Here is a 15,690-nt window from a genome sequence, read left to right as displayed (position 1 = left end):
CTGTAGATTGGTAATAAAAATGGTGTTATAAATTGCAGTGACTTATGTATGGGAATAAGTCTCTTTAATACTCTGAGTTTGCTGTAGATGATGATCACTGCATTTGCACTTTAAAAGCAGTTATGTAAAACCAACAAAAGGTGTGTCACAGGAAATTGCCTTTGAAAAGTTTTCAAAGCTGTGCCAGTAAGTATTTACATGTGTGGTCTCGGAGCAGGCAGACTGAAAAATACCTGCCTTTAAGAATGTCACAAATTTTGCTAGGGAACCTTGAGGGAAACGCTATTTAGACCTTCTGTCTGTCAAAGAAGGAGACCAATGATTGAATGAACTTTCTTCTGACCGTAGTAAAAATGTCAGTCTGTGCAGTCCTTGCCCTTTCAAGCCTTTGTTTTTCATTTAAGAGTCTACTGCCTTTCAAGACCATCTGATCAGAGCATTAAAGGCATGTTCAAATCCTGTGTCCTCTTCAATTAGGATATTTTTATACCTATATGTATGTTGTAGGTGCTAGAGAATTAGTGATTTACATTGTAGGGGGTGAGGAATCCAAATGCTTCCTTCTGGACCTAGTTTTGTGTGGTTAAAAATGACAATATAAAGAAGCTTCTGGTACCGTTGCTATAGCCAAATACAGGAGGGTTGTTTGGAAAGACAACCAAGACTGACTGTATTTATTAACTTCAGCCAAAAGGCATAGACTCAACTGCTTACATTTCCTAAAGCTCTGTTTATGACCAGAAAAAAGCTCATAAAGATCTATCCTCCATGAAACATGATAAAGAATCTCATGTACCAATTTCTTGAGAAAGCCTTTCAATGTCTAGTTGACTTTCTCTATATCTTTAAATGACATTTCATCTTGGTTAAATATTTAAAGCAATTGAAGATCAACCTTAACGAATATGTTATGTTTAAGTACCTAAAACTGTGGTGATACTTAAAATTAAGTATCATTTAATAGTATTTCCCTTACCTGCTATATTACAAACACTGTGTCAGGGTCTATATTTATCTGTTCAATTGTGTATTCAATATCTAGGTTTAATGGTGCTGCTGTTCCTCTAGGCACTAATGCAATTTTCCTGCCTGTACATACGGAGTTAATGAAAAGAACCTTCTCTAGAAAGGAGATGTAGCCATTCTTTTAGTACTTAGAATTATGATAGTAGTAATAATAATAATAATGAGTGGCAATGGAAATTTCACATACATAGAAAATCTGTATAATTAAAGTTATACGTTTGGACATCTAGATTGCCAACAGTGCATGGCACTTTAATTGGTTGAGGTTTTCTTATTAACCTTTCAGATGTTTAATAATACTAGCAACAGAGTGTCTATGATGAGGGAGAGAAGCTGAATATTTCCAACCTCTGATTTCCTTCCTTGTATACTAGAAACAAAGAAACTAGACAAGTTAAAGACAAGTTTTGGGGTTTTGCTTTAGCCACAAAGCAAGGTAAAAAAAGGATGACTTAGTGCTCCAGGTGGGGTAGACTAAGGACAAGTTGAGCTCAGCCCTCCATTACATACAGCATTTAAGATATCTTTCTGTGCAATTTGACCAAATGCTCCCATTTGGCTGTCTTTCCTCAGCCATACCAGTTGGCAGCAGTGAGTTGGTTACATTTTGCCCGCCGATCTCTGTACAGTCTGCAAGTAGTCTGAGTAATTGAGCACTGTCCATTAGCTCTGCAGCAGAGAACCCAGCAGCAAATAATTCCCAATGCATCTCCCAGGTAGCAAATTCGCTTTACAGCTCCAGTGCTTCTGATCTGTAAGGTAGGAAGCAGCTTAAGTGCACTGAAATGTCACAGATGGCCTTGTTAGCTGTTGCTTGAACTTCTCAAGGACTTCTTTTGATGGAGAAAGTACAATGCAGCCTTATGAGTGTGAAGGGGAATAGTGAAACACTAGGTGACTTTAAACTTGGAGAACCACATGGAAATAAAACAGGCATCCAGGATGCTGGAAAGCCTTTTGAGACAAGGAACCATTTGAGACAAGAAGCCCTTTGAGACAATGATACATTAAGAATCACTTACTCTTCTTAGTGGTACTTGTATTTATAGTGTTTTTTTTGTCTCGAAGCAATTATGATTTCACTCAGGTGTGGAACTGTAGATGACTTTTAAAGGTCCAAGCTAGAGTTCAAGTGCAGGTACTTTGCTTCTCAGCCATCTTCTCAGGCAGTTAGAAAATACCCGCTGTCCTACAGCACCAGTGCTTTGGAGCCTTAATGGATGTGTAGAGTGAATTTAAATCAAATGCTGAACCTGTTAATTGGTTTATTACCATCACCCTTCCAAAAGGTGTCTCCTCTATGTTTCAATGCCTTAAAATTCTATGAACATGGATTCAGAAATGCCAAATCAAGATGTTCATCATGCTTTGTAGAACAAGCTGCAGTAATTGTCTTAGCTGCTAGTGCAACAAGAGAATAGTCTCTAAGTAACTTGGACAATTTAGGTGGTCAGCAGCTGTAAACTTCTCTCCAAGTAAAGCCAGTGGAAAAATTCTTTGACTAAGTACTCCATGATGTGTTTTAATTAAGGATAATAAGACAGAAGGAGGTCCTTGGTTTTTCTTGTACCAAACCAGTGCTACAAATTGAAGGTCTTTTACATAAAAAGATGTAGCTCAAGGATGTATGAAGGATAACTACTGCAAGATTTCATTCCAAGTCTTATTTTCTCAAGTAAGAACATTAATTTTCCAGAAACAAGAGTGTGGCAGAAAATAACTGCGCTTCAAAGGGCCGGGACACATTCTCCTCCTTGTCAAGTTAACTTGGTGCTTAACTAGAAAGTTGATCTTTCTTATATTTCAGATGGCTGAAGCTAAACTATGACACATTTGATTTCAGTGCTGTTGGCAAGAGGTATTATTTCAGAGCAGTGGGACCAGATAAGAATTTTTCTGCCAAGGATGGCAGATGACTCAGCACTAGATGAGGCATAACCAGTATTGTTCTAGAGCAGGTTATCCATGCCACATGCTTGCATATGGGCCACAAAGGGATCTAGCGTTATTCTTTGTGCATTTGGCACCTCAGTAAGCAAACTAGGCACAGGAACTTCAGGGAAGAAAACTGGATTAATCTGTGGAACTGGTAGGCTGTGTTAAAGCACATTTAACATTGGCAGTTTCCTCTCTTAGGCTGAGCTTTACCTCTGTGGTTTAGACTGAGTAAGTCTGTCTTTCTTGGCAGAAGCTGGATGAAAGATTAAAAGTAAAAGAAAGCATGGGGTTTTTTTTGGTGTTTTTTTTTTTTTTTTTTTTCCTATCAGAGAAAACTATCTCTAGGTTTAATCTCCTGAGAGTGGAGAAAGTCAATATTTATTCTAACGCAGTGGTACCTTGCTTGAGTGTATGGATAAAATAAAACCTAGCTGAGTCTGTCTTTGTACTAATGACACTAAATACAATGGCCTTGAGGAATGGCAAAATCACCTAGCTCCCAAAGCGAGCAACCTGTGTTCCCTCTGGGAAATTCTTATTTAAAATCTCAAGAGAAACAGCCCTAGCAGCTACCGCTCTTATAAATCCCAAAGGGGCAAGATGCAGTGGGCACCCTCTCTCCTTGTGTGCACTGGTCAAAAGGATTAAACCTCATCATTTGGAAAGTGGGTGGGAATGACAGCTGCCTTGTGCACCTCTAGAATGGCTGGAGGTGGTGTACATCCTCCTGTTGCCTCTTCATCTGTGAAATGCAGCTTGAAAGCCTCATGGGAAATCCCGGAGAAGCTTTTCTTGAAGAAGGGCTTTCTGCTGTGTTCAGAGTTAGAAATGTACTGTGCTAGAGCATTACAGAGCAAGCTGGAAGTAAATTAAGACAAATCAATTAGCTACAAGTGCTATACAGAGTGTGCTTTGGATGGTAATGGGTGCCTAAAAGCATGAAGTATTCTGTCAAATTATTGAATACAAGGGTGAAAAATTGACGTTTTAGTACACATGTTCAGCCACATTAATTAAAGAAAACTGATGATTTCTTTCTGTTGGGAAATGTTGAATCTGTTCTCTCAAAACAAAAACAGCTCTTTAGAGGGTCAATTCTGTAGCATGCTACTGTGTGCAGGTTCCCATTATGACTATAAGATTTCAGTACCCATGTGTCACACTCGACATTGAGAGGGTGGGGGGGATAGTAATGCTTTAAAATGCAAATGGTGGCATTTATTTGACTAAATGCAGCCATCTAATCCTGAATTGTTACCCTACATGCAGAAGCAGGCATCTCTAGGGCACAGTTATTCTGATCCTGAAGTAGATGTTTCGGCTGAGTCAGATGAATTATGCCTGAATGTGCTTATTTCCTTCCACTGATTATTAAGGGAGCCTAGGAAGACTAATTCAGATATAAAACCTGTGGACCTATAGAGCTAGAGAAATCAATCCTGCCCAAAATACCAATAACAGAAAGCTGGCAGCTAGATTCCCAAACAGAACATTTATCTTGTCTATTAGTGGTGTTACACGGTGGTCCAAGGACGTTGTTGTAGAAGTGCTTAAAAACTATGGCGATGTCAGGCCTCCAGTGGTTCATCAATGAAGATAACCAGCAGAGCAAGGGCATGCAAAAAGTATTCTTCAGGACATTTGTAGCAATGTTAATGCAGAGATTACTTCTTGTAACTTGTCCCATAGTGGTTCATCAGCTATCTGTACATACTTGAGAAAGGGAACTCTGTGGAAAGGGAACAGGGAACCGGGGGTTCACCTCATTTCAGCCTGTCTGTGTAACTCCTTCCTCTCACACGGTATAACGCAAAGTACTTGACACTCTGTCAATAACTCTTTTTATTTAAGAAATTAAGAAAATGATATAAAATCACCTTCTAAGTTCCCTGCTAAGTTGACATACTGCTGCATTTGATGCTGCCAATGTTCAAAGCAACCCCACAAATCATCTTCTGAAAGGCTGTCTGAGGATCTCTGATATTTTTGCTTTCACATCTTCTGCTGACAAAGAATGGTTTTGTTTCGGCACTGACTTTTTGGGAATAGGGAGCCAGGTCTGGTGAATGGGATGAGTGCTCAAGCACAAAGATGTTGTTATTACCTAAAAACTGCTTCACAGACAAAACATTTTGGGCTGGCACACACCCACATTTTTCTGACTGTGGGTAACAAAATGTCTCTATTTGAACACATCCACTCACATTGAGTGAGGTGATCAAGTTGAGCCTTGTCTCACTGTGACAGGTTAGAACATGTTCTATAACCATCCGTATGTCTCTCCCCTCTATCTATTGGCTTCTGAGCCATAGGGTCAGGATTATCTTGTTTTGGTGTCGGACCTCATAAGGTAGGTGCTTTTCTGTAATTCTTTTGACATTAAAATTCTCATTTTCCTTCTGTCTTCTAACTGGAAAATAGTATATGGTGCCACTTGGACTTTATCCTATTTGTAATAATCAGTTTACTGTAAATGTGAATATGGCAATCTCAGATGTGGGCTAATAGGCCAGTATATGAACATAAAGAACTTTTAGTGAGTTTACTACAATACAATTAAAATCTCAAAGAATTTATACATTTCTAAAATGTGCCACGGACATTGGGATGTGTTAAGGGCCTGTGTCTAACACAGCAAAGGCTGCCTGTTTCCCTATATTAAACTATAAAAGCATTTCTAATTTCAAGGTTATGAAATTGCAAGCTGCTAAACAATTTTTTTTTTTTTAAACCAGTATGTCTCTTTAAAGACAATGAATTGTGACTGCCTTCTCATCTTGTGGAAGGAACAATGAGTCTTAGAAGGTGAAGCTTTAAAGATTGGTAGTTTAATTAGAAAGTGTCCTAAATGAAAAATCTCATCAGTTAATGTCATAAAGTACTTGCTTTTAAATTCTGCTGGTTCAAGCAGTACTAATCCGTGGAAAGTGCCATTGTAAAAAAAAAAAAATATTTCGTTCTCTCGACAGGCTTCATTTCCAATGTACCAACTTAGGATAAACTGTTCCAAATTTATTCTCTCCATTTTCTTTTTCACGACACTAACATAGTTGTTTTCTTCATAAAACTTTCCATTGGATTAACTCTTCCTCTTTCTTATTTGTCAGTGTTTTTTGTAACAGGTTATTGAAATATTTAGTCTGCTAAAAATTGACTGTACAGCCAGAGCTGGTCTGTGTTGCCACTTCTGAAAGTCTCTCTGCACTGTTGTTACGTAATATGGCAGTTGTTAGAGCATCTTACAGAAGGCAATTGTGTCTTGGTTTGTTGTTTCTCTTTATCTAAAACAAGTGAATGCAAGCTGAAATTATGCAATTGGTCTCCCTTCAAGAAAAGAAATTGCAAGGAAAAGAGAAGATGCTATTGGGCATACAAATTCACGAAGTGGAACTACTAGAAACAGATGAATGTAAGAAGTTTTAGGAAGAAAAAAGGGGGAAAAAAAGGAAAAAAAACAAGTCTTTGTTGGGTCTCTAAGTAGAGCAAGGAGCTGCAAAACTAGCCCTAGCTGAGGCGACACCAGGAAAATGAGTCGGGCAAGACCCCAACCACTCACCATTCCATGGCATAGCACTAAAACTTGGATTTGGGAATAGAAACAGTACTTTCCCCTTCCCTGCCACATGGACTTGTACAAACAGTTTATCTGTGAAAATTACATGGAAAATTGAGCCACTAAACACTGACATGAATGTCTGGAGTGCATGTGTAATGTGTGAGTAAACCTGGGATGCACTCATATGGCTGAATTTCGAGATGTGGAGGAGAAGGGTTAGAAATATTTATTCATCTACATTTTGCATTTTAGTAGTAAAGGGTTTGGTGGCAGTTTTTTCCACTCTAGTTTTTAAAACATGATAATGAAAGACTGAGAAAATTAGATTTAGCCTGAAAAGTAAAGGATCTGTTACTGAGTAGCCAATAAGAGGGGTTGAAAACTGACAGTTCTCAGACTTGAGGGTTAAGAAACCCAGCAGCTCATGAAGGCGGCAGCTCCACTGCAAGATAAGACTGGCCAGAGAGAAGGATGAAAAATAAGTAAGAGTTGATATAAAGCATTTAAAAGTATCCTTCTTCTCCCTCCTCCACACTTCTTCTCTCCCCTTTCGCTCTTCTTCTCCGCCTGTTGCTCTTCTTCTCCCACATCACTCTTCTTCACCCCCTCTATCGCTCTTCTTCTCCCTCTCTTTCGAACTTCTTCTCCTCCTTCGCTCTTCTTCTCCCCTCCTTCGCTCTTCTCCTCCCCCTATCGATCTTCTTCCCCCCTTTCGCTCTTCTTCTCCCCCCTTTCGCTCTTCTTCTCCCACCCTTCACTCTCCTTCTCCTCCCCTTCGAACTTCTTCCCCCCCCTGCCCCTTAGCTCTTCTTCTCGCCCTATCGCACTTCTCCTCCCCCCCTCCGCTCTCCTCCTCCCCCCTTCTGCTTCCAGCCTTCAGTGGAACATCAAAGTGGTGGGCGAGCTCGGGGACATTTACGATGACCAAGGGCTCATCCACCTGAACATCGGGGTGGACTTCATCATCTTCAGCCCCAAGAAAGGGAAAAAACTGGTGGGTGAAATTAATAAAGTGGCCCCTAGTGATATTGGCTGCCTGATCCGTGGATGCTTCAAAGCTTCTATCCCCAAACCTGAACAAATGTCGATTGTATAGTGGCAAGAGCTGGGGTTAAAAATAGGGGATGAACTGAAATTTGAAATATTGCATTTGGATTCTGATGCAGCTGGGGTGTTCTTCATTCAAGGTGGACGCGCTAAGAGCATCATGAGACCAAAAAAATCTGAGACCATCACTGATAGTACAAATGGAGATGAAATTCCAAAGCTTGATCACCAGGAAAATAGTTTCAATTTTTTGAAACTCCCCCAGTTTCCTGGGGGAGGTAATGTCATAGAGCAGCCTCTAAGTGAGACAGGTAACACTGGAGGGGAAATGGAGAAGAGCAGAAAGTTGATGCTATGAATGGAGTGTGTAATGATAAAAACAAGAAGAAGGAGAAAAAGAGAAAACATTAGCAAGAAGAACAGGAACATGTATTGCCTACTAGTGATTCCAGTGGTTACCAAAGTGACCATAAAAAGTCAAAGAAAAAGAAAAGAAAGCATTGCGATGAAGTTGAAGAAAGTGAATTATTTCAGATGTCATAAGAGCCCAAAGCAAAAAAGAAAAGGGAGTAAAGCCTGAAGTGCCTTTCCTGAATACGATTCAGATGTTTTTATAAGCTTCCAATAAAATCCAGTTTAAAAAAAAAGGAGTAGAGAAGGCTCAGAGGAGATCATATAGAGACCTTCCAGTACCTGAAGGGGGCTACAGGAAACCTGGAGAGGGGCTATTCATAAAGGCTTGTGGGGATAGGACCAGGTGGAATGCCTATAAACTGGAGAAGGACAGATTTAGACTGGACATTAGGAAGAATTTTTTCAGCGTGAGCGTGGTGAGACACTGGCACAGATTGCCCAGGGAGGTTGTGGATGCCCCATCCCTGGAGGTATTCAAGGCAAGCTTGGATGGGGCTTGGGCAACCTGATCTAGTGGGAGGTGTCCCTGCCCATGGCAGGGGCGTTGGAACTAGATGATCTTTAAGGTCCCTTCCAACCCTAACTATTCTATGATTCTATGACTCTATGATTCTGTGATTCTATGATCATTTAACTAAATTTCTTCTTGGATGAAAGACTGCAGCAGATGTGTGAGTATTGGAGATCACCAGGGAGACATTGGCGTTTGAAGGCAAGAAACTTAATGGTGAAGCTTTTGCTTCTTGTAATTTTGAAGTACATGCCTACATGCAAACACTGTATGTATATAAAATTGAAGAATATTTATATACATGCATACATCTATGTGTGTGTATATACTCTAAAAAAAAGGTTAAAACAAATGGGTGTCCTTTCTATTAGCACTGTGGGGGCACAAGATGGTAGCCGGAGTTCTTCCAGGGAGTAGGGAGTCAACAACATAGCCTGAAAAGGACACCTGGAGCCAAAGATGGAGTCCCCCCGTCAAGTCCGAGAAGCCTGCACAAAAATCACCTTTTGTTACATAGCGCATTGCTGATGGGACTTCTGAAAGTTTATTGCATGCCATGTGCTCTTGCCAAAGCAAAACCTGGCCGAGACAGAGGGAGATGATGAATCTCCCTTCAGACACCATGGCTTGGTGTTCCTAAGTTGCATTTTCCAGTCCACCCTGGGCCAGGTGGGATGCAGTGAGGAGCCACGCTTTCCTTCTGCACTGTTGGCAGCTGCCAGTATCCCCTCTGCCCACATTTTCCCCAGGACAGTATTCCACATCAAGGAAAAGTCCAACAAGGCACATTCAGAGCTGTTCTCACCACATTGACCTCCCGCTTATCACACTGGTGCTACTGTGATACAGGCTTCCTGTGGGGTGCTAATAAACCTCATCTTTCTCACTCCTAACTAGCTAGCTGGTCTGATATGCTGGCAACTTCCAAGAGGCTTCAAGAGATTTTACTGCTTAATCTGTATTTATTTGACATAGAGTTTGTTCTTAGAATTTTTATTAATTAAACAGTCATAGCTGTTACTTTTGGTAGTGTGTGCTGCTAGACTGGCTTCCTGGTAGTTTCAGATCAGTCAGACTAACTTTCTTAAATCTGTGTAAAATGTATTAAATCAAGCAATGTTTCATATAATTTTATTGCTCAGTTCAGGCAGAAATATTTTATAACGTTCTTTGCAGGAAATGTCCAATTGACTGGTTTAAGGTTTCTTTTCAGATTAAAGAGTATATTACCCATTTTACTAGCGTAATAGGGGATTCTTGAAAAAACATCTGCTTCAGAAAGACTTGGGGAATTTTCACCCCCTCATCAGAGTAGTACTGTTTTATGCATTCAGTTGTACAATCTCAATGCACTGTCTGACAACTTACTGCAGTTTTCTGCTCATTCCTCAGACTAGAGATAGGGGTTTAAAAGTTACAACTACTAGGCTAGCAGGATGCTTTGTTTTAGTAGACACGCAAATATTTCCTGCATTGCAGCAATTTTGATAATGCTGATAATCAAAAGACTGCTTCATTTTTAAGCAGTAAAATGAATGCTTCTGACTAAAGAGTCCCCAAATTGCTGCTCCATACATCTTCAAGCTCCTGCATTGCAATGACAGCACTCTGTATGGGAAGGGGAACTTTGGGAGTTACTTTGCAGTTATTTTGTGTTTAGAAAAGATGACCAGCAGGGATTTTAAAGACTTGTGCATGCAGAAACATTGGAAGTTTCATATTTTACAGTATCTCTGCCCACTCTGCTGTACCTGAGCGCTGTCCCCTGCTTGAGTCCTCCTCAAATAGCTCAGTTCCTTTACAAACTGGCTGTCCTCAGGAGTCAACAACTAAGTGGGTGATCTCAAACCATGCTGAGGTGGGGGGAAACCTTGTCTTATTTATTTTCTATGAGTTCTCTGCTGAATTAGAGTTACAGGATGATGGAGGTTCTCTCCAGACTTTATTTTTCTTGGAGGAGAGTCTAGTCCTCTGGAATCCCATCTGGGATACTACAGTGCATGATAGATGAGCAAGGTTTCCTGCAATAACCATGGCAGTTCTGCAATAATGAACTTGTACAAGAAAACTACTGATTAACATAATGCTGTAGCATGACACAGTAGCAGCACAACAATAAATATTTGGTTTATGCATCTTTTGTATTAATACAGTCTTGTAATAAATATATAGCTGTATTTAGAGCAGTAATTATGACTTATTGCATTAATTTTTTAGGGAAAGTAGTTAAATATGAACAATTTTATTGATATAATGATTATAAGCTTCCATACAGTTAATGCTAAATCATGGAGGAAGGAAGATTACTAGAAACACTTTGTGTGCATATATATAAAGTGATCCTTAAGGACAAATCAGGACAGAAATTTGCTAAGCAAGCATGTTTTACCAGCTTGATGAATTTTTTTTAATTTGCTAGGCTTCTGGTTTAGGCAATCCATTAAGTAACTAATGGAAATGTTTAAAATAACTATTTTTAAATGACATTTTCAGTAACAAACCAAGCCAGCCAAGTACAAATATAGTAAAACCGATAATAGAATTCATAGAGTACACAGTAAATCGAAACATTTCTGTTTCTATATCACATTTGTTGAAGATTGAGAATTCACATCCTGATTGCACAGAGCTACTGTAGCAGTAGGACAAAATATACGTAGGCCTGCTTGCAATATAGAAGTGCTAATTCTGTGTCTCAAAAGAAAGATCAGCCTTCTTATGACTAGGAAGAGATTTTACCCTGGAAACACACTATCAGTTTCTCCTAAGTTCTTTTTTTTTTTTTCTTGGATTCCTCTTGCTGATATTGCAGGATGGTTGGGGCAGGGAAGCAAGTGTGGGAAAGCAAGCTGTGCCCCAATGCATTTACAGCAGATCGGTGCAGTATTTCTAAGTCTGAGCACACTGGCACTATTCAACACTTGAACAAAACAAAAGTGAAATAAAGCAAAAATTGCTTATTCTTTGAAAGCTTTGCAAAAGTTCCTTATCAGACAAAATTACCTATTTTTTATTTTGAACAAAGCATAAAGAAATGTGGGGGTTGTGACTGACAAGTTTCAGTCTTAGAAATGGTAAAAGTTTGAATGTTTTTAAAAAAAGAACTTGAAAATCAAAATGGTTGAATCATGCTATCTGCCTGTCTTTTTCATGACATCAAATTTGAGGTGCAGAATGAGGAGATGTAGCTGTTTATAGCCCTTTTCAAAGGGGAATGAAATGCTTTTGTATAATGCTTTAAATGTTTTTCTCTTTCAGGGGATATTAAAGTGACCATTTTGGGGAAGGAAAAAAGGGGGACAGAGATTTCCAGGTGTTTCCTGACTGCAGAGACTGCTTTGCTTGCTAAATATAACCATTATGTTTCTTCCTTAGAAACTCTAAAATTTGAGCAGGTTGGCTCTGCATTCAGATCATCGGAGTCTCAGCAAGCATAGGAGTGAACATGGAAGCCTGCAGCACAAAGGCCAGTCTCTGTCAATGCTACTGTTGAATATTTGTTTCCCAAACATAAATGCCTCAGTCCTTCATGGTTGTCAGACTCCAGTACTCATACAGCAATTTCTTCAATGTTATACAAGGTGTGCTAAAGAGCAGTATTTAGAAAAGCAGAGGGAACATGAACGATAACTTTCTGTAGCCCCTTGGAGTAAAGTCATGATTCAGAAATGGGCAAGCTGCTTATGGCAATGCAAAGCTGGCTCATATCTCCTCTGAAGCGTGGGAAAAAGTGTGACTAATGCTGCCTTGAGGGTGAAGGGGAGTTGTAGGGGGGAGGAACTGAGCTAGACTGGAAAGTCAGAGGACTGCTGGGATGCTTCTGTAAGAGCAGGGACAATGGCAGCAGCTGTGCTGAGATGAGCCATGGGCTTCTTCCCTTGTTGCAGCTGGTGGTAGCAACCAGTTCAGGGTGGTGGTGGTTGAGATTGTTTGATAGGCTTCTGGCAGAGATAAACTGTACATCCTTGTCAGCCTGATGTCCTAGACAAATGGGAATACTTAAAGGTGTGGCTAGCTTTGCTTTACTGTCGGTCAGTAGCAGAAGCAGGAATAATAATGCAAATCTCTTGGCAGCATCAGTTCAGAGCTTTAATGACCAATGACCAAGTGGCCAACAACTTCTATGGAGCTTAACAGTGTTGGCTTCCTATCTTGGCTGTAAAGAATTGGATGAATGGAAAGACAAGATATTACTAAGGAAATGAAAAATATAGGAGATGAACGCTTCTTGTTCATCCATTTTTTTTCAAATTTGATGAGACAGTTGCCATAGAAATGCTATTCTCTGCTTGATACAATGTGCACCAGTTCCAGGAAGCCATTGATGGCTGTCACAAATAGCTTTAAATATAAATTTAAATATTTCAGAGTAATGTAAGGGGAAATATGTCTTTGTCTTTTGCTATGGAAGATCTGATTCTGTAAGATCTGCATTTACTAGAAGGGGTATGTGATCGAGTTGGGCATCAGCTGTTACATACAGTTTTCAAAGCAAGTGCAGCTGAAGTTTGTTTTGGTTTTAAACTGAGAACAGCATACGTTTTTCAGAAACATATTAAATTGCAACTTTTAAGATAGTTTCGATAGACCAGAACTTGCAAATAATCTTGATTTACACTACCAGACTATAAAGTTACAAAAATTGATTTGGTTCTGAAGACAATGTACTCCATAAGAATTAAGTGCTCAGTAAAAAATAGTTTTCAGCTGTAAATAGTCTGAGATGTTCAAACCTTCATAAAGGCAGCTTGTAAGCATATTATGAAAGGTCAGTTAGCAAGAAAGATATTTCTCAGTTCTTTTTGTGACTAATAGTTATTCATCCCAGTTGTGTGCTCTGGCATCACAAGAGCTAATGGATGGAGAGCACTGAGCATATAGAACAACATAAGCTTGCGGTCTACTTTTCTGGTTAGTACCTTGTTCTGCAGAGCCCAGCTGAAAGCAAACTCCTTTGGGCAGAAGCTATTCATTAGAGCAGTGAAAGTTGAGCCACCATGGGAAGGAAGAATGATCTGTACCGAACAGCCTATTGAAACAACATTTAAGAAAATGAAGGCTTTGAAAATATTTTGCAGATGAAAGAGTCAGTTCATGGCTACCTTTGGTAGCTCATGCTAAGTACAAAATTTTGGCAGTCAAGTATTATGCTTATAAAAACTTGTTTCTTTTATTCTGAGATCAAAATGATATGAAAAGTAAATATATTTTATGGGATCAAATCCCTTTACAGAATACTAGGACAATCCCATGGAACGCTATAGACTTGGGGAAGTGTGTCTGGAAAGCTGCCTGGCAAAGAAGGCTCCAGGGATGTTGGTTGACCACTGACTGAACATAAGCCTGCAGAGTTCCTAGGTGGCCAAGAAGGCAGAGAGCATCTTGGCTTGTATCAGAAAGGGCATGACCAGCAGGACCAGGGATGTGATTGTGCACCTGTACTCAGCACTGGTGAGGCCACACCCTGAATCCTGTGTTCAGTTTTGGGCCCCTCACTACAAGAAGGACATTGAGGTCCTGGAGTGTGTCCAGAGAAAGGCAACAAAGCTGATGAAGGGTCTAGAGCACAAGTCTTATGAGGAGCAGCTGAGAGAGCTGGGCTTGTTTAGCCTGGAGAAGAGGAGGCTGAAGAGAGACCTTATCACTGTCCACAGCTACCTGAAAGGAGGTTGTAGCAAGGTGGATGCTGGTCTCTTCTCCCAAGTAACAACTGATAGGGTGAGATGAAATGGCCTCAAGTTGCACCAGGGGACGTTTAAGCTAGATATTAGGAAAAATTTCTTCACAAAAAGGTTTGTCAAGCACTGGCAGAAGGTGCCCAGGGAAGTGGTTGAGTCACCAACCCTGGAAGTATTTAAAAGATGGGTAGATGAGTTGCTCAGGGATATGGTTTCATAGTGGATAGGTGCAGTTGGACTCAATGATATCAAAGGTCTTTTCCAACCAAATGATTCTGTGATTCTATGACTAGACCCTGCTGCAAATGAAGATGCAGCTGATTTTCTCCCAGAGCTTTCTGGACTAGATCAGCATCTTTAAACAGCCCTATATCCTTTAAGAACTTAGACTGACTTAAAAATGAAGAGACTTACTGCTTTCCTTTTCTCATAGTTAAATTTGGATTTGAGAAAGACATGTCAGTAGAAATTAATACTACAAAGCTTTAGTCACAGGAGTGTTAGTTTGCTACTCTTATTCTGGCCTTCCAGTCTAAAAGGACCCCTCTGGCTCATGATGTCTTAAAAACTGAAGGTAGGGCAGCTCCAAGCTTGTACATTAATTAATGGGAAGGATAAATTTATGTAAAGGTCTAGGTCAGAGCTTTAGTGTTTTCCTTTCCATGGAGTCTGTTAGCCACTATAAATTGTGAAAATATCCACTGCTACTGTGATGGGGAAGAATGAGCTCTAAAGCAAGGCAGCACCTAAACCACCCTCAGGATGCAGTGATATGGCACTTTGCTTGAGGGCCTCTCTGGAGCCAGCAGGTGAATCTTTTCTCAAACTCAGAGTCTCCCAAGTGTCCGGCCTGGCAGGGTTTTGATTCAGTCCTGCTCTTCTCTGCTTGTTGTTAATCTTTGTTGTGTGGCAAGGGTGCAAGGGAAGTCTGCTCAAGTCCCATGTGAGCAAGGAGAGAAGTTGATGATTCCTGTGCGCTGGAATAGACTGAGCAGGAGTGAGCATTGCCCAGTTGGGCAGCAGGTGCTGTACTGGAAGCCCTGTGAATATGGGGGTCTCAAACCAACTCCATTAGCCACAATGTGAGATTCAAGGGGATTCAAGGTGCAGATCTGCGCTTAAGAGTTGTGGTCATGCCCTCTGGAGAAATGCCACTGCTCAGCACTTTGTGATTTGGAGTTCTCACCAAATAACATCTAGTTCATTGCAGGACAAACTTAATTTGGCACTATTGATTTCCAGAAGCCTAAAGCTACACTGAGGTTTACATTAACTGCAAGAAACAGAGTACTGAAAAAACACGTAGTGTCTGCTATGAGCATAATGTACTTATTCAGCATTAGACTTATACCAAACTTTATTTCTTGGAGTAGTTTGCTTGTCAAATCCCTCTCTACTCTCAGTGGTACTCCCTGTTTTGGCTATTGAGTGTGTTTTCCAGCAGAGGTATTTACACCAGCAGGAACGCCAAATATAAAATCATCCTTCAAAAAGAAATGAAGAGAGCAAAGCAGTGTTTT

General features: G+C 40.2%; 1 protein-coding gene and 1 pseudogene across 3 annotated transcripts in view; one reads left to right on the top strand and one right to left on the bottom strand.

Annotated features, from left to right (window-relative positions):
• HTR1F (5-hydroxytryptamine receptor 1F) overlaps positions 1-15,690 on the bottom strand; it is a 126,884-nt gene that overhangs the window by 23,570 nt on the left and 87,624 nt on the right. The window lies entirely within an intron of this gene.
• On the top strand, positions 4,524-8,140 carry LOC104056027 (DNA-directed RNA polymerase I subunit RPA43-like; annotated as a pseudogene).

The sequence above is a fragment of the Cuculus canorus genome, chromosome 1, assembly GCF_017976375.1.
Source record: "Cuculus canorus isolate bCucCan1 chromosome 1, bCucCan1.pri, whole genome shotgun sequence".
Classification (NCBI taxonomy): Eukaryota; Metazoa; Chordata; class Aves; order Cuculiformes; family Cuculidae; genus Cuculus; species Cuculus canorus.
Note: the sequence above shows the minus strand (reverse complement) of the source record. Positions and strands in the feature narration are given on the sequence as shown.